Here is a 19814-nt window from a genome sequence, read left to right as displayed (position 1 = left end):
TCCTATTTAGATGCTTTAGATACTTATTGCTAAGATGTCAAGGTCTGCCCTTGACAGATGTATGCAGCTATCTCCTTTTGTGTGGCAGTATGTCTTGTCTGTCTAGTGTTGTGTCTTGATTTAGACTTTTGTAATGCAGCAGAACTGAGATCTGATTTGAAGTAGAGTTTGGAGTGTTCATTTAAATAGATAAAAGCGGCTGGGGGGCGGGTATAAGCACGGTGGAGGAACGAAGGATGAAAGGTTAGGTGCTTTGACTCCACTCTCTGGTAAAGAGGAATATAAATATTGTAAATTAAATGTTGTTGGGGTTGTCTGGCTATCATGGTGGAAAATCCCACAGTAAGGAATTGTAATGGTGTTGGTATCTTTTGTACAGCTGTGTTGAGCTTTTACTACAGGACAAGCTCAAACATTAATTTTGGCAGTGTGAACTGTTGATCTGACAGCAGGATCTTGGATATTGTATTTTTATGACTAAGTAAACAATGGAATTGCCTAATGGTTTTATGGTTAGCTGTTAGGTTAATTAAACGTATTACCGTACTGCTTGTTCAGTATTATATAATTTCTAAACTTCATTTGCTTGCTTGGCTGTTATAAGTTAAAAAATGAAGTTTAAAAAAAGGTTACAAAGTTTAAACTTTTTTTAAGTTTACAATACAGCTATTGTATATGTAGAAAATTTTGCAATGGCTGAGAAGGCCTATTATGAGTCTGCACCTGTGTATGCTCACATGATATTATGTTCTCCCTCTGGCTCAAGAGGACAGCTTGAGTGGGCAATTCCCACTCCTTGGTATAGAGGGCTAGGAACTTTTTCTTCTACTTCTTGTATGCTGTGGTGATCGTCCACCTGAATCCTCATGTAGGCAAAAAAGGAAATTGCTATCTATCAGAACTGAGCACGTAAAAGAAACATCCAATATGCAGACCGGCTTGCTGAGCAGAACTATGATCCAAGAAGAGGAGTGGGTGCTCAAGAAAGCCCTATGTGACTAGATACTGGAGCACTTTGGCCCACCCATTGTGGACTTATTAACATCAGTTCAGAACTAGGAGACACCCAGGTTTTTCTCCAGATTCCATCATCCTAGGGTGGAACAGATGCCTTGACTTCGCATTAGCTGAAAGGTCTTCTATTTTCACCGCCCTCTGGTCCTGATAGCTTCGAAGGTAATTGGGAAATCAGACAGCAAAGAGCACAAGGACTTCTTGTCATCCTCTTTTGGCCGTGGCCAAACCTGCTCGCGAGTAAGCCGCTGCTTCAACATCTTTTGTTCACAAACCTGGTGTAATTGTCCATGGATCCACCACTGAGGTTACCCATCTCTACAGACATGCTTCACCAAGGTACAAGTTTATCATCCGTATCTGGAATCCATGAACTTAACTGCATGGAAATTAAGTGCAGCAGTTTTCTAAGGCTAGGGCACAGCAATGAAGTAACCAATACTTTCCTAGTGTCCAAGAGACCATCAGCTTCCAGGATCTGTAATACTTTATGGAAGGCCTTTGTTTGCTGGTGCCCGAGAAAGAGAGTGAACAGCCTATAGCCCAATCTTAGAGCTCTGCTGGAGTTCTTGCAAGAAGGAAGGGAAAGAGGCCTGAAGGTGGCCACCCTCAAGAGACAGATAGCAGTGTTAGTTACAGTTCTGCCTATGATCAATGGAATGTTCATATCCAGATGCCCTCACATTTTACTATTCCTTAGAGATCCTCCCCAAGTCTACAGGTTTCCCACCTGGAGATTGAACATGATCTTGACAGGTCTTACCAAACCACCATTTGAACCTGTGTTGGATATACTACTAAAATGGTTCAGAATGAAAACATTCCTGGTGGCCATAACCTCTGCCAAGTAACTGAAATAGGAGCTCTCTCTATCTGCCAAAACCTAAGTGTCTGTCATAAAGACATGTCACATCCCACCTTTTATCCAAAGGTTAATTCATCATACCACAGTTTGCAGGAGATTAACTTGCCATCTTTTTGTCCTAGACCTAGTTATCTAAAAGCGAAAGTGAGATAAGATGGATATGAGATTGTCTCTGAAATTCTTTCTTCAAAGGATGGAAAACACAAGGAGAACAATCTCACTTTTCATCTTATTATCCTCTCCAAACATGGGGAAACAAATGTCTAAGTTTGCCATAAGCAGGAGCATTAAGCAGTGTTTGCCATAAGCAGGAGCATTAAGCAGTGTTTAGTGGAAGCTTACAGGAGTTGGGGACTGGAACCCGCTCAGGGCATCACTACACATTCACTTAAAAGCACCACTACTAACACGCACTCAACAAATGGGCATCTGTAGAATAATTCTGCAAAGCGGCTACTTGGTCATCTGTGTCTATGTTCATTGAATTCTACAGGATAAATGTATATTAGTCTTCAGTGCTGCCTTTGGGAGAAGAGTTTTACAGATGATAGGGGAACAGGAAGATTATGACCCATCTGGAATCTAGGACACTGCTGTGGGAAGGCCCTGTCAAGATGTCCTCTGCTGCATAGGGAGAATGGGCTATTGGACACTTATTGTAAAGGGCCCTTCTCTGAGGGAAGGGGGACATCCTGTCCTTCCCACAGTCATTCATGGTAAGTAATTGCCTGTCCTTCAAGTGTGGAGAAGCAAAGTTGTAATGGGGGGGGGGAACTTTGGAGTTCGGGGGGGGATTGCAAATACTGAGTATACTGTAGACATTTGCAACATTTTTTGTTCATATATTTGTTTCGGTGTGGTTGAAACTGTGCACAGTGGGTATGTAGAAACATGTGTGAAGATTTTGCACTGTTTAGTGATTTTGGTGGTCTCCTTAAGTGTCCTTAGTCCTATCACAACTAGTAATATCTAGTAAATTTATGGAATTAATAAGTGTAAATATTAGTGTTCTGCAAATAAAAATGGGGGAAGGGGAGTTTCTAGTCTGGATCATCAGAAGTTAAGCAGGGTTGGCCCTTCTAGATGGGAGGCTGCCAAAGAATACCAGAGTTGCTATGCAGAGGTAGGCAATGGCAAACAACCTCTGAACATCTCTTGCCTTGAAGACCATATGAGGTAACTATAAGTCAGCTTCAATTTGCTGGGGTAAAAAAAAAATCAATTGTTAGCTTACACAGTATTTTAGAGAGACTTGGAAACTGCTGTTCTATGCTACTATAGCACATGTATTTTAATTTTTATTATCTAGGAGGTAGGAAAAAAGTAAGAATTTAAGGTGGGAGACAAATTTGTTAGCCAACAAAAAAATCACTGTATTTGGACAGAAGCTCATAAATTAAACTTAACATTGAAAAGGCTGGACTTTTTAGTAACATAATTAAGCCTGATTTTGGTGTGAAAATTAGGCTCATTTAAACAACATTTGTTGAAAATGTTGAATAGCTACAGCATGTGTAGCAATTAGCATTATGTAATACTGACACCGTCTATTACAATTTTTTTGAGTAAAACCTGTCTTTTTTTAATTCCAAAAAAGAAAAAAATAGAGTTTTTAAAGTGGTTTCCTCCAAATTAATTTTTCTCCTGGATGGTGTTGGCCATCTTGTTTGGGTTATTCTCCACCGTCAATCAAGGAGAATAACCTTGATTGATGGTGGAGAATAACCCAAACAAGATGGCCTACAACCACCCAGGAGAAGACCCCTTCACGGTGAGTATCCAATGGGTTGTTTCCATGGAAAATGGAAGTCGCCAGATTCTTTTATACTATACATTTTAAGCAAGGAAAAACAACACTTGGGTCAATTGAGTTATGAATGATATATTTCATTTGTACCACTCTTGCTCCAGAGAGTCCACAAAGAAAAATACAGTTATGTACTGTATTTTGATTTTTAAAATAGCCCTGTGAGGATGGTAACTACTGAGGGTACTCAGTGACCTTCATGAATCAATTACAGTTGTAATGAGGATATCCAAATTCAAATACACAGCTTTCTGTTCTGGTATTCATCCTTGTCTTTTACATACAGTATTCCCACATTTTTATAGCCTTGTCCTACTCACTTTTGTTAACCAGCTCATCTCCAGCCATTCAACAATGCCACTTTTTAATTTAGCAAACAAACATTTTTCCTTATTCTTCTTAGCTTGGTAGTTTGAAATATGATAAATCTAAGCTATGGAAACAGCTGGATTAATTTGTTTGGATTCATGTGATAAACATAAGAAAATGTGTTGTCGAAGGCTTTCATGGCCAGAATCACCAGAGTGTTGTGGGTTTTTTGGGTTGTATGACCGGGTTCCAGCAGCATTTTCTCCTGACATTTTGCCTGCATCTGTGGCTGGCATCTTCAGAGGGATCTTCAGGCTGGCATCTTCAGCAGCATTTTCTCCTGACATTTTGCCTGCATCTGTGGCTGGCATCTTCAGAGGGTCTGAAGATGCCAGCCACAGATGCAGGCAAAACGTCAGGAGAAAATGCTACTGGAACCCGGTCATACAACCTGAAAAACCCACAACACTCTAACATAAGAAAATGTTTTCACCAAGCTTGAAGTTAGTTTGAAAATACTTTTTTTGTTCCCAAGTAACTTCTGACATGTTTCTGTATACCTTCATGGCAGTATTGTAGTTATTACACATAAGTATTTATAGAGAGTAGAATAAACATGCACCTGCTGTAATTATAATCTAACAAGTATGATATGAAAGGGGAGAGCAGAATGAAGAGAGGAGGAAATTAAACACATTAAGAGATGTATTCTTAGATAATGCTGATACACTGGCTAGATCAGTGGTGGCGAACCTTTGGCACTCCAGATGTTATGGACTACAATTCCCATCAGCCCCTGCCAGCATGTCCAATTGGCTATGCTGGCAGGGATGGATGGGAATTGTAGTCCATAACATCTGGAGTGCCAAAGTTTCGCCACCACTGGACTAGATAGAATGGTCATTGCAGGCGGCTGTTCTGGAGGAAGGAATTAAATGGCAAATGGTCCAAGTTTATGGTGATGGCCTCATGGTTTAACCTTTTTTTGTAGTGTGCCAACTCACAGATGAAGGTAATTCTAGGAGTAAAGCTAAAATTGCAAAAATTTTTTTTATAGATTATGTACTTTAATGAGACAGATATACAATGATATGTATAACTTTCCATTGTCACCCTTTGCTGTAAATATAAGTACACTGCAATATAAAAAGAAGAAAAATTAGAGTGAATGGATTTAGAAATGATGTTCATTAAAGCCAATCCTATCGCTAACAAGGATATCAGACTTCCAGTTTTTATGGGTTGTATTTTAGGAAGATGGGGTAGAATTTTCAATCTTTTTTTTTGTTTACTTTGCAAAAGCAGAGTTACTTTCCCCTATGCAATATTATTGTGTTTGAAAACTGTCATACTTGGCTTTGGCAATATAGCTATATAAACTTGGTAATCCTTGATGTAATTGCTTTTATCAGGATAAAAGTAGCCTTATTGCTTTTATGAGTTGTAGAAACAAGGTGTGGTAAATTAAACAGCTATAATCTTACCTATTAATCTGAATCTTGATATTGAAACATATAATATAGAATTCTGCAAACAAATAAGTGCTAATCAAATTAGCCTACTGAGAATCAGTTCTAAACCCAATGAGTCTTTGTCATCTGTATTAAAACAGAAGAGGAGTTTGAATTTATACCCCCCTTTCTCTCCTGTAAGGATATTCAAAGGGGCTTACAATCTCCTTTCCCTTCCCCCCCCCCCCCCCCAGAAACAAACACCCGTGAGGTGGGTAAGGCTGAGAGAGCTTTGAAAAGTTGTGACTAGCCCAAAGTCACCCAGCTGGCATGTGTTGGAGTGCACAGGCTAATCTATCTCACCAGATAAGTCTCCACAACTTAAGTGGCAGAGCAGGGAGTCAAATCTGGTTCTCCAGATTAGAGTGCACCTGCTCTTAACCAATACGCCACTGCTCTTCATTAAAAGAAGATATGATTGAGTGCAACTATAGAAAGTATATCCCCTAGTTGCAAGCCTGGAGTTTATTCAAGGCACAAATGTATAGTAATACTATGCCGGGGCGAAGCGATTGGGAACTGCGCCTGGGCCACACACATGCCCTGTGCCCCTGCTGTGACGCCGCCAGAATACCCCTTTACGCCCTGGCCATGCCCACGCTGCTGCCCATGCCCGGGGCATCGCCCCCCCCCCCCGCTTCATTGGTGCTATTCCACTGTATTATGCATATGTGCTTGGTATGTTAATAAAAACAATACCATTCTTTCAACATGATTATTCTTTCATTATTATATACTGAGGATATAGCTTCCAGTGTCTACCACCTAGGATCCAAGATAAGATGATAGTTCAGTGGATGGAGCCAGACTCAAGTTAATGGATCATGGTAGTTGTTTAATCCTTGTTTTCCAGAATACCTTCACAAAAATGGTGCGCGCCCCCCCCCCCCACTTTGTAACTTCTACTAGTTCATCCTTTAACATTTTTCTTGTAGTATACTCACTTATTAATTAGGAACAGGTTGCTTTTGAAGAAAAGTTCTGCCCAGTATTAAGCCAAAGCAGCCATTGAATCCATGACAGACCATTTTAACAGAATAGGAAGTCATGTCAGCATTTTTAAGAACTGGTACTGTTAATGCTGTGTAGCACTGTGTAGCATCAAATTTATTATGGTGTAAGCTTCCATGAATCAGAGTCCATGTCATTACATGCATGAAGTAAAAGGACTGTAATCAGCTGGCAAAGAGATTTATGGTAGATCAGGGGCTGGTGAATTAGTCAAGTCAGCTTGCAGAGCTTATATGTGAACACATTCTAGGGTTGCCTCTTTAGTAAGAGAATCCAGTTAATAGCTTAAACCTATGAATATTAATACACCAGAGGCTTTGTTATGTGGCACTCATGAGGGATGTGGGGCCAGCACTTAATCAGTTGTATTAGAAATTGAAGCTTATTGCTCCGCTCAATCACCTATCCAGAGGAAGCCACATCAACCAGATAACACCTCATTGATAATACAATGGCTACTGTCTCCACACCTGCTGGGACTCTCTGCCTTCCAACCCACCGCCATGTGTGATAGAGATTTTGAAGAATTGGCTTCCGACAGTTCAGGGGCAGCCTGATGGGTGAAGAGGCACTTGAGAGTAATATCAGCTGGCAGCGCTGCCTGTCAAAAGCCCACAAGAAGCTGGGGGTATCATAATGGCTGGTTGGAGAGGCAAAAGAGGAGCATGTGCATGGCGGCTGAGGAGAAGGAATACCTTCTAGGTCAGTGGTGGCGAACCTATGGCACGGGTGCCAGAGGTGGCACTCAGAGACCTCTCTGTGGGCACATGCAGAGTTCGTCATGTGGGGGGGGAATCCCCCCCCCACCTAGGCTGGCCTGGACCGCTGGGCTCGATTATTAGCATTAAACCTAAGATCTAGTTTTGGGGAAGCAGTGTAGGTAACCCTGTTAAGTGCTGTTAAACCCCACTGATTTTCATGCGAATATAAGCCTTTACCTGGGAGTAAGCTTGGTTGCTAGCAATGGGGCTTGCTTCTCAGTAAACCCTCTGGGTCGTGATTCATCTGTCCAAAGAGTTGCATGGTTGCTTCAAAGCAAAACCACCAACTACCACCAAGCTTACTCCAGAGTAACGCACGCCTCAGAGCCAACCATTTTTTCTAAACTAAAACCTCAGTATTCAGGTTAAATTGCCATGTTGGCACTTTGCGATCAATAAGTGGGTTTTGGGTTGCAATTTGGGCACTCGGTCTCGAAAAGGTTTGCCATCACTGTTCTAGGTGATGCTGGTTAACTGAATATTGTGGCTAATAAAGTGCTGGATAGCAGACTTTTTACTGTACTTAGAAATGAGTGTCACTGACTTCAGTAGGTCTTGCAGATTAAAGTGTTATGCTTGAAGCTTCAGATGTTACACAAAAACCAGCACTGTTATGAGTCTTACTATCAAGGCTATTGCTTTCAGTGCCACACACCATGGTGATTTTCCTTTGCTGTCTGTTAGTAGGATTTTAAAGGATATCTGACAACATATGGCAGTCATGTATTTTTTGACCAGCAATAAAGATTGACCAAACAAAAAGGAATGAAATGCAGAAGAAAACAAAAGTATTCTGGCTGCAAAAATGGTGACAAGGGAGCTACAGAGAATGGGAAAGATCCTCAATGTTGGTATCCAACATGTTTGGTGGCATGTGAATGAGAGGTAATGAGTAGGAATTGCAGATGGCAAGAGACATTGTTGCCCAATTTTTCACAGTTGAGAACAGGAACGCTTCTATTAAGTATCTGAAATCAAGGGTGGAGGCCTGGAGACATGCAGATATTTCGGGCAACTATGACTGAGGAAGAGTCACAAGCAACTATTTCGGGCAACTATGTCTGAGGATGGTGGAGAAAAAATAGGAGCATCTGTAGTCTGTTCCTTCTCTGCAATGTTAAGCAAGTGGCCCAAACAGTTTCACATCCGAATATGGAAGAAAGTAAACAAAAATGGAGTACATGAATAGGAGTAAAACCTTTCTGAATTGCTGCAAAACAGCTGTTGATTGTGATCAGACATTAAGCCCTCAGTTGCAGCGCATCTGATAGAAAAAAATCCTTGCTGATGAAAATGTTCTTGTGAAAGACTGGGGCGTGTTCAAAAAATGTAACATTCTTCTGTTCATAAAGGAAACACATTCATTTAATTCAGCTATGTCAATTTGGTCAGTTGATTGATCTTGATTAAAGTCTTGCAGTGAAGTTCTGAAAAGCATTTGTCCCATAAATGTGTGCAGTTTAGAAAGATAAGCCATGTTAGTCTGCTATTTGAAAAATAACAAAAGATGTGGCACCGTAAAGACAAATTTATTATGGCATAAGGTTCCATGAATCAGAGTCCATGTCATTACATGCATGAAGTAAAATGGCTGTATTCAGCTGGCAAAGAAATTTATGCCCTTAACTTAAAAAATGGCATAAGGGTGGGGTTTGGGGGAAAATGTTAGAGAGTCCAGGACGACCAGTTTCCCAGGAAAGGATGTGTAACATTACATCTCAGAGCACAGTCTAAGATGAGATGCATTTAGGACTAAAATACCCAATTGGTGTGGAAAACTCCCAGAAGTTGATGAATAGCAGAGTAAAATGAATTTGAAGATAAACTGCAAGGATGAGCAATTATTTGTTAATGAGTAAACCATTCAAAGTCACTATTTAGTACAGGCCTGTAGTTTAATCATATCAAACCAATATATGAATTCCAGTTCCTAAGGGGAAAAATACCTCATAGTAGTATTTTTAAAATTTTCTCCAATTTATTTTTTATTGTTTTCTAATGAAAAAATTGTGAAAAGTCCTGCTATTAAATCTGAATAAAACCTTATAAGAAAGAGCATTTTTATTTCTTTCACAAGAAAAATAATTCATAGGTGCTTCTTTTAGTACTCCCCAGTGCTTTCAATCACAAAAATGAAAACACTTCCTTGAGGGAAAAATGGGGAAAATTTCATTCTTCCTCTCCCCGCCACACCCCCCATAGTTTTTTATTTCTCTCGATGTGACCGTTAATTCAGTGATCATAATTTTGAGGGTACATGAAGGTTGAGTTGGCACCATGGCTTGTCGTATAAAACAGTAGTTGTTCATATATTCTATTATGTGTATATATTAAATTTATTAATAGCTTAATTAATGTATTTGTTAGGTCTTCTTAGCTGCTCTGAGCCTGGCCAAGAAGTCAGGAAAGAGTGGAATAGCAAGTCCAATAAAATAAATAGAAATATTTCATTGCTGGTATGGTTTTTTCTGGAAAGATTTCCTGGAAAATTTTCTCATGCTCTAAATGTCATCTAATTCTGCATATTTGTTAAACTCATTGTTTGACTCCTCAGCACACATTTTCCTTAGTGAGGCAAACAAAAGATCTTATATTTAATAAACACAACTAAAAATGTAGCCCAGTCAATTTTATGTGCTGTTCAAATATATAAGATTTTCCACAATAGATATAACTGTGAACAAAATATATCTCATTATGGGGATAATAAATTAAGCATGCAATATAGTATAAATGTTACATTTAAATACATTAAAAGCTTTATGTGGGAACTACTTTAGTGGCGTACTTGTAAAATATAAAGACAATATCATATACTTTTGTTAGGTTGCCTGTTTACATACAAGAGAAAAAAATGGGAAAAAACCCAAACATACTATATTTAGATATGCAAAGATTTGTGCTTCTGCCTCTTGAATTTATAGAATTGACAAATCTTAAGAAAACCTTTTTCATCTTAACAGAAGAAATAAGGTACTGGTCTTTGTGCTTAAGGAAAGTGAAAGGGGCATCCCAATCCAGAGGCTGCAATGCAGAGGGCTTCCAGGTAGTATGGGAAAGCAGAACAAAATGGAGAATACTGGCCAACTGAAAATCCTCCATAGGATGAAATAGAGTTACATAACTTTTGGGTGGCACAAGTCTTCAAAAGTCCAATGGAACCCAACTAAAGTCAGCTCTATTTTTGAAAACTTCATTTTTTAACTTATAACAGCCAAGCAAGCAAAAGGCAACAACAATATACAACAATACAGAATATAAATAACACATTAAAAGTATTTGAAGCAGCAGCAGTATCCCACATTCTTATTTAGCAAAAGAAGGAAAATACACCACGAACAGACGTGGCAGTGTACAAGTACTGGGCTTTGTCTATGCTTCATATCCCACATTTTGACTATTTTTTTTGACTAACACAATCTATTTTGACTAACACAAACATTGTGACTGATACAATCTATTTGCAACACAATTGCCCTGACAGTTATAAATAAACAGTCATAATTTGCATTTGAAAGGCAGAAAAATCATGAGGAAATATAATACCATTTCCCCCAAAATAAGACAGTGTCTTATATTAATTTTTGCTCCCAAAGATGCGCTATGTCTTATTTTCAGGGATGGCTTATTTTTTCTCTCCATAGCTGCATGTTCTGGTCGACGGGCATGCTTCCAAACAAAACCTTTGCTATGTCTTACTTTCGGGGGATGCTTTATATTTAGCATTTCAGCAAAACCTCTACTACGTCTTATTTTCAGGGGAGGTCTTATTTTCGGGGAAACAGGGTATCACAATATTTTATATAAAATTTTTCATACCATATCACCATGTTCACTGGTGTGTTGGAAGTATACATTTAGTCAGAAGTGGTAGGGAAAAAGTGTCCAGGTTGCCACACGTGTATAGTTTCTGTGGCTGTGATGGAGCTTCTTCTTTGTCAGTAGAAAGATTGACAGCATTCCTAGTGGGCTTAGTGGCTTAGTCTATACTTTGGCTGCTTGTAGTGATGTCTTTTCTGTAGAGAGTCAAAGTGCCTGCTATAAGTAGTATGTCTTCTGTAGGAGAAGTTTTGGTAGACTTGAGCCAGTTACACACAAATAGTGTGGTGGTTGTGGTAAAATGGAAGAGAGGAGAACAGTGTTTTAAGCTTCCCATTGGGGAGTAAGTAAAGTATAAATATATAATAAAATCACTCACCATTGTCCCTGAAGTTGCAGATTGCAGTGGATTTTTCATTTGGAGCCTATCTGATATGATGTCCATCTTTTTGCATTTGGATAAAAAGATGATGGGTTGGATTCAGTAATCCATCTACAACAGATACTAATAGTTGGAGCTCAGCTATATCCCTCACTACTCAGCAATCAGTGATGTAGGCTTTCCAGAAGATTGTCTGATGTGTAATCTGGTTTAACATGTTTATTTTGACTTTTAGTAAACAAAATGATAAAAAGTTTCTGATATTAATTTCATATCCCAAAAGTCAGATATTCTTGACTTGAAATATTTGATAAGGGGAAGCATCAGTTAAATGTTTACATTCAAACAAGCTCAAAGCTTTCAGTGGAAATTATTTTTTATTGGAATAAGTTTTCTGGAAATGATAACTGAACATGTACATTCCTTACACTGTTTAAAGGAGAAAAACAATATGCTAATTTCAGCACCCTCCGAGAACTCTGAATGATGTACTATGGATATAGTTGGCTTGTCAGTTTCATTGCAATTTAACTCTGTTCTTCAGAGATCTTTGAGATATTTCCAGAGCAGCCCTAAGAATTGATTATATCTGAGTAGGATTCTGAGGAGACCTGCTTGGTATCACTTGGATTACTTTGTGGCTCTGTATCAAATGAATTCCAGTTTTATAACAGAATTCATTAAAAATAAATGAATTGTATGTGTTTGTGGTTTTTAAATCTATAAAACATGCTATTTTTCAATTCTGTAAAATATGTGCGATGAAGGTGGTATTTAGCCCCTCTCCTCACTGAAGCTCTGACCTCCTTGACTTGCTGCTGGAACAACGGGTCTGCCCAGGTCTGTATCTGTGCAAGTTTCTTCTACTGTAGGAGTGGGGCATCTTGTGTGGGTGTGATCTCGACCAATTGCAGAGAGGCAGGAAATGATGAAATTCTTCCATGTACTTCCTGTGAGGTCTTGGGGTCACCTTCTTCAGTATTTTCCTGCCTCTGCAGAGAGCAGACGCGTTTTTTGGCTCTGGCAAAAAACCCTATTCGTAGTCTGTTTGTGTCAGTCTGTGTTTGTCTAAAGTCCTTAGAGGGGTGAGTAAGCGCGATCCGGCTTGGGGAAGAGTAGTCTAGCCGCCGCTGAAAGCAACCGCTTTCCTTCCCACCCACCCCTCCCCCACCCCTTGGCAAATAGAACGTTGGCAAATAGACAGTTAATCATGGACGCTGGTGGTCCTTTTTCGCCTGAACGCGAAACCTTTGTTGGCTCCGCGGCGGAGCGCACACGCTCCGCAAAGTCAGGCGGCCATAAAGAAGGGGGGAGAAGCTCCACTCAAACGGACGCCCAACGCAGCGCGCGGGAAAATCTGGCGCCTCCGAGCATACGCAGTCATCCCAACCCGCCAAGAAAAAGAAAAGACTAAAACGGCCGGGAGTCTAGCGCCTTCCCAGGGTGCGTCCTTAACTGGAGACTCCATAGCCGGCTCCTCCGCCTTCCCAGGGCCTCGGAGCAGTCGTGCTACACCTCGCGGGCCCCCCGATCAACTGGTTCTTCCCTGTGCCCCTAACAGGCAAGACCCACAGGATCCTGAACGGGGAGATTCTAATACTGGGCAGTTAACTCCAGCCTCCTCCTGGATGAACGCGCCCCCTGCAGTTTTCGCTGAGTTCCTTAGAAGGGAGATAGACAAAGCTCTTGATGCAAGAGATCAAAGAACAGCGAATGCCCGCTCCTCTACTCGGTCCCATAGATCCCGCAGTCCCCACCGAGAGGACTCCGGCTCCTACAGAAGGGACCCCTTAGCCCTACCTAATGAGGAGGAAGAAGAATTATCCAGTTTAGACGGCTCTGATGGGGGAGAAAAATTCTCTGACACAGAGGAAACCCCTGAGCCAGCTGTAGAACAATCCATACAGTTCTTTAAACTGGAAGAAATCCAATCCTTAATTTCTAAAACTATCTCCGCTCTGGATTTACGCGACCCTGAGGACGCGGAAGAACAAATTCCCCAGCCTTCCATTAACGCTTCCAACAAGCCAATCAAGGGCTATCCAAAAGGCACATCATCCTACTTCCCCGCTGATAGGGAGGGCGACAAGTATTTCCCTGCCCACAAGGGCTTGCCCCCTAATTTTAAGAAAAAATATCTGATGCCTCAGCAGTTTCACGTCCTCCTCCAGAATCCTCCAGTTGATGCCCCTGTGTCCATCCTACATTCCGGGGCACTGGTAGCCAAAGAGGGGGAGGGCAATATCAAGGACCCACTTGATAGGAGGTCTGAAGCAGCCAGATCCCATGAGTGGTTGGCGGCAGCCATCAAAACTCTTACGCCCTCCTCCACAGTGGCCAGAGCCTCCATGGTGTGGCTCAAACGTCTCCTGGAGATGATTCCAGTCGAAGCAAAAGGCATCAGAGAAGGCATCGAAAGGGTCCTTTCTGCCAATTCCTTCATAGCAGATGCCACCTTCGACGCCATGTCACTGGTAGCGAGATCCTTAGCCTCTAACATGATAGCAAGACGCAACGCCTGGATTCGCCACGGCAAGCCGGACATACAATCTAAACAACGTAGTGGCTGGTTATTCATACTATGGAGGGGCCCTATTTGGCAAAGAGTTGGACGAAGTCCTTGTCCAAACCAAGGACAACAAAAAGACGATGCCAAAATCTGTCCGGGCACCCGACAGGTCCTCTACCAACAGCAAGTTTACCTTCCGGTCCCACAAATCCTTACCCCACACGCAACGAGACGGGCAAAGACCACACTGGCAGAATCAACATTCCTTTCGGAATTACAAACAGTCCTTCAAACAATACAACAAGCCGGGCAAGTCCTTCAACTCCAATAAGAACAAGCAATGACGATCAAAGCACCCCGGTGGGAGGCCGTCTCCAACACTTTCAGCACCTCCCGCAGGCAACCCACGTGGACCGGTGGACAAAGGAAGCCATCTCCACAGGTTATGTGGATAGAATTCAACGCTATTCCACATCACCACCTGTTCATTTCGCCGCTCTCAAAGGATCCGCCAAAGCCAGCAGAACTCTGGAGGCGGTTTCCCACCTAACCAAGATCCAAGCCATCGAACCTGTACCGACAGCGAACGCTTCTCAGGGACATATTCACATTTCTTTACAGTCCCCAAAAGAAATGGGGACTGGAGAGCAACTCAACCTGAAGCGCATCAACAAATTCATTCGGGTCCCCAAATTCAGGATGGAGACCCTTCGGTCTATCACGGCAACTCTTCGCCATCAAGATCTGCTGACTTCGTTAGATCTGACCGAAGCCTATTTGCACATCCCTATTCACAACTCTCACAGAAAGTACCTGAGATTCGCCATACAGGATCAACATTATCAATTCAAAGACGCTGCTATTCGGACCAGCCACGGCCCCAAGAACCTTCGCCAAGGTACTATGCGCCCCAGTCATCATGTTGAGGGAACAGGGGATACACGTCTACCCCTACCTCGACGATCTGCTGATTCGTTCACGCTCCGTCCCCAAGGCCATCGCCGACATCGAGGTAGTTCAAGAAACGCTAGCACAGCATGGCTTTATCGTAAACAAAGAAAAAAGCTCTTTCATTCCCTCCACACGGCTAGAACACCTAGGTGCAGTGCTGGACATGGTACAAGACTCCCTTTTCATACCAGAAGAGAAGGTAGAAAGAATCAGGAAAACGACATTACTAGTCATGTCCAACAGAAGATCGTCCTTGCTAAAACTGGCAAGTCTGCTGGGAACCTTCATCTCAGTAATCGACCTGACCCAGTGGGCACGTTTTCACGCAAGACCGCTCCAACGATTCCTCCGTGCATACCAGCTGGACATTATTGCCAAGAAAGACAGAAAATTGACCATACCCCCAAGAGTCCGTCTCAGCCTTCTCTGGTGGATGAACCGCTCCAACCTCAGACGGGGAAAACGTTATCTACATGCTCATCGAGCTCAAGTCTTCACAGACGCCAGCCTTCAGGGCTGGGGGGCCACACTCAGTCAAATGTATGTCCAGGGAACTTGGTCTCTGGAAGAATCTCGGCTCCACATCAATGTGTTGGAAACTCGAGCGATCTTCCTTGCCCTTCAACATTTCCGGCCACAAATTTGTCACCAACATGTCATCATAAGAACAGACAATGTTGCCGCAAAGATGTACATCAACAACCAGGGCGGCTCCAGATCAGCAAGGCTCCACTCGGAAGCAACAAAAATCCTCCAATGGGCCGAGGAGCACTTGGTATCGCTAGAAGCCCTACACATCAGAGGAGTCCAGAATCTAGAGGCGGATTGGCTCAGCAGACAGAATCTGTGCGAAACCGAATGGCGACTCGATCCACGGGTCTTCTTCAAGATATGCAACACCTTCGGCACTCTGGAGGTAGACCTGTTCGCCTCTCAGAAGAACCATCAACTTCGAAAGTTCATGACCTGACACTACCATCCACAGGCAGTAGCAACTGACGCCCTGAACGCGATATGGCCTCCAAATCTTCTCTATGCATTCCCTCCTTTTCCCCTGATCCCTCGGCTCCTGCGCAGGATCATATCCGGTTTTGGTGATCCTTGTAGCCCCCAGATGGCCCAGGAGACCCTGGTTCACCACCATCCTGGAACTGGCCATCGCAGAACCACTGACTCTGCCAATCACTTCCGACTTCCTGACGCAGGGCCCCATCATACATCCCGATCCCGCTTGGTTCAAGCTGACCGCATGGCTCTTGAACGGGCAAACCTCAGGATAAAGGGGTACTCGGAAGAAGTCACATCTACAATCTTAACAGCCAGACGCAGGTCGACGGTCAATATCTACAACTGTTCATGGAAGGCCTACGCCAGGTGGTGGTGCCATCGCGAAATCCACTCGACCCCACGGAACCATCCATCACCGTTATCTTGGAGTTCCTGCAAAGGGCTACTCAATGGGACTCAAGTGTTCCACCTTACGCAGACAATTGGCAGCTCTTGCTACCGGCTATCCCTTTGTGTAATGCATAATCTCTATCACCAGACATCCGGATCGCTCTGAACTTCCTAAGAGGGGTAAAATTGTCCCAACCTGCGGTAGTCCACAGGTTCCCTCTTGGCGCTTCGAACGCTGGTCCTGTCGGGCACTCACTAGGTCCCCGCTCAACCCATCTCAAACTGTACACATCAAATGGGTAAGAAATGAAAATCGCTATTCTTAATTGCAATAACATCGCCAGAAGAGTGGCTGAACTTCGCTTTCAATAAACTCAAAATTCTGCGTGTTCCATATAAGGATAGAGTATGTCTTTGTACAGATCCAACTTTCATTCCGGCGTTAACTCCCCTTTCCACGTATGGCCAGGAGATCGTCGTTCCTAACTTCATGCCTAACCCCTCTCATCCCAAAGAGAAATCGTGGCACACATTGGACGCACGGGCCTTAAAAGCATACATAATAAGAACGGAGGAGTTACGCAAATCAGAGAGTATGTTCATCAACATTAGCCCTTCCAACTTGGGAACGCAAATGTCCAAGGCAGCAATCAGTAGTACCCTGAAAGCCTGTATATGCGAAGCATACAAAGCTTCTGACTTACCGGTCCCTCAGGGAGTCACAGCTCACTCAGTTCGCAATGCTGCGACCAACATAGCCTTCCGAAATCATGCATCGGTGGAAGACATCTGCAAAGCTGCCACCTGGTCTTCCATTTCCACCTTCATACGTCATTATAAAATTCGGTCCCTGGCCTCGGCAGAATCAGCCTTTGGCAAAAGGGTACTGGAAAGTATCATCGGGGACTAATGAAACCCACCAATTCGACACTGCTCGAGGTTCCACAAGATGCCCCACTCCTACAGTAGAAGGATCCATTGGATACTCACCGTGAAGGGTCTTTCTACTGTAGGTAAGTGGGGCATCTTGGCCTTCCCTAGTTCCATTTGTTTCCCGATGTTACTCTCTCAGTTATCAACTAAATTCATGTTTTCAGACGGTTCAACGTTTAGGGTTGTCGTTGTTGTTGTCACTGTTCTAGTGATCCTAGTTATTGCCGAGCCGTTGTTTTTCCTTCTGTGTTTTTGGTTATATGTTCCTGTTACTTAAGTGCTATACTACTATGCCAGGCGGGGGTACTGAAGAAGGTGACCCCAAGACCTCACAGGAAGTACATGGAAGAATTTCATCATTTCCTGCCTCTCTGCAATTGGTCGAGATCACACCCACACAAGATGCCCCACTTACCTACAGTAGAAAGACCCTTCACGGTGAGTATCCAATGGATCCTTCAAGAGGTTGATAGATTTTGTTTGGTCCTTGCCCTGCTTGTTTTGACATGTAACAGTCTAAAAGGGGCTGGGAGTGGACGGGCAGGTAACAAAAGTTATTGTTGATCTGAAGGTTTATGTTGCTTTCTTGTGTCCTTTTTTGCATCTATGACTGGGTGAACACCTATTTTAAAGTGTGCTAAATGCTAAGTAAGGTCTCTGGCACTTTCAGGATCACAGGTTGCTTATGACCTGTGCTAATAATCTAATTTCTGAAGATGCTAATTTCTGAAGGATCCCCAAAGTGTACTTTAGTAACCTAGACAAAGTATTTTTATCAATGGTTTTTTCCAAACAAATATTTGCTTTTCTGGAAGTAGTCATTCTTTTCATTCTTTGTGCTCAAAACCAAAGAATGTATATGTTGGATTCAGGAACATTTCTCAGTTAAAATGAACAAGCTTGTCCAGGTAATTAGGTAATGCACTTCTGTGGTGACTGAGCCCTGCGGGGGTAGCGCGGTTTATCAAATCGAATAAATAAATAAATTTTGGTACCATATTGGAGAACCAAATGTCTGGATGGATGTGGGGGATAACTTAGAATGATGCTGCAAAGCACAGCAAATATCTTCTTTACTGTTCTTATTTAGCAGGCTGTAGGGTGCAACATATTTTTGTAATAGAGATAATTAATTTAATCCTGAACTGGCAGCCAAATGGAAATTGCAGACCTTGATACTGGGAAAAACATGCCTATAAAGCAACTCTTGAGAGAGTAGGCTTTAAATTTGTCTACCCATTTCTACGTTCAGTAGAGGATAGGAGCTATAGGATACTTGTTGGTCCTTCTTAGTTTGTATGGATAATAATTCATGTTCTTTTATTCAAGAAATAGGGGGAGTTTGTTAAAAGAATGGCCTTCTTGCCTTATATGTAAAGCATTTTGGTAAACTGCTTTATAAGACTTGAAATATTTGTGCTGCCATTACAACCATGGGGCTATCCCAGAACATTTTGGTACTTACGCGTACATTGTATGTTTGGTTTGGTTTTATCTGGAGATAAGGCAGAGGCATACTGCCTATAGGGACATGGAGTCACCCATGTCCCTGGGCGCATGCCACTGAGCCCCGCCTCTCTGCAGGCTGGCTCAGGGCTCCGCCGCCCCGGCCTCCGTGCAGGCCAGGTTTTGACTACCTCAGGCCCTGCTGCCCCCCCACACAGCCCTACTTCCTGTGTGGCCCAGCCCCCGACTTCCGTGCAGGCTGGTGATGCGGGGCTTGGTGCCCCCAACCCACGCCCAAACATGCAGGGGTGGGGGGGGCACCCGGGGAAGGGGATATCTCTGGGCGTCATTTCCCCCAATACACCTCTGAGATAAGGTTCATGGTTTAGAAGTGGGGAAATTTTCTACCCTGTTCTTGTGAAACACCAGATGGTGTTGACCTACAAAACCTACAAACCTGATGTAATTCCTTTGCAGTATGTCTTGCAGATAAAGTTGCTTGCACTTATGAAGAGTTATATGCCAGTTGGACTGGTCCAGTCTCAGGATGCTATTGGAGCACAGTGTGGTCTTAATTGTACAGATTCCTTGCTTTTTAAGAGACCTGATGAAGTAGATAAGATTTTTTTTAAAAAGTGTGCAGCCTGCCATATCCAGTCTTGCCTCTTGCCTTTCATGATTAATATATCATTCTACTGGAGGCGGGGGACATCTTGATGGGTGTTTTCCAACTGGATCTCAGGGAAGCAGGAACTAGAATTCTGTCACTTCCTGTAGACTGGTTGGCGCCCACCCAGTAACGTTCCTGCTTCATCCAGGGAAAGCAGCACTTCTCAGAGCTCCTGCTACTTTTTTCAACTTTCTTCACTTTTCTTCAAATTTCTTCTCTGACTACCTTACTGCTACCAGGAGGTATTCCCCTTGGTGCAAACCGGGATAACCTCCTTCTCCTCCCCCCCTCTACTTCTCCCTCCCCCCCTCTGGAAATGGAGTGCCGCCACTTTTCTCCTCCTATGGAGACCTTCTCTCGTTCCTCTGCTGAGAGGACGAGAGCCTCTACCGCCGCATCAACCCTCCAAAGCAGAGCGCAGACGACCA

At 42.9% G+C, this 19814-nt stretch overlaps 1 protein-coding gene and 1 long non-coding RNA gene across 11 annotated transcripts in view; both read left to right on the top strand.

Moving 5' to 3' along the window:
* QKI (QKI, KH domain containing RNA binding) overlaps positions 1 to 19814 on the top strand; it is a 194114-nt gene that overhangs the window by 13953 nt on the left and 160347 nt on the right. The gene's annotated exons all lie outside the window — the stretch shown is intronic.
* Positions 960 to 12977, top strand: LOC125428070. Its single transcript, XR_007243765.1, has 4 exons — positions 960 to 971; positions 3477 to 3487; positions 8058 to 8066; positions 12884 to 12977. It is a non-coding gene; the product is annotated as an uncharacterized LOC125428070 (long non-coding RNA).

The sequence above is a fragment of the Sphaerodactylus townsendi genome, linkage group LG01 (assembly GCF_021028975.2).
Source record: "Sphaerodactylus townsendi isolate TG3544 linkage group LG01, MPM_Stown_v2.3, whole genome shotgun sequence".
In the NCBI taxonomy this organism is placed as follows: domain Eukaryota; kingdom Metazoa; phylum Chordata; class Lepidosauria; order Squamata; family Sphaerodactylidae; genus Sphaerodactylus; species Sphaerodactylus townsendi.
Note: the sequence above shows the minus strand (reverse complement) of the source record. Positions and strands in the feature narration are given on the sequence as shown.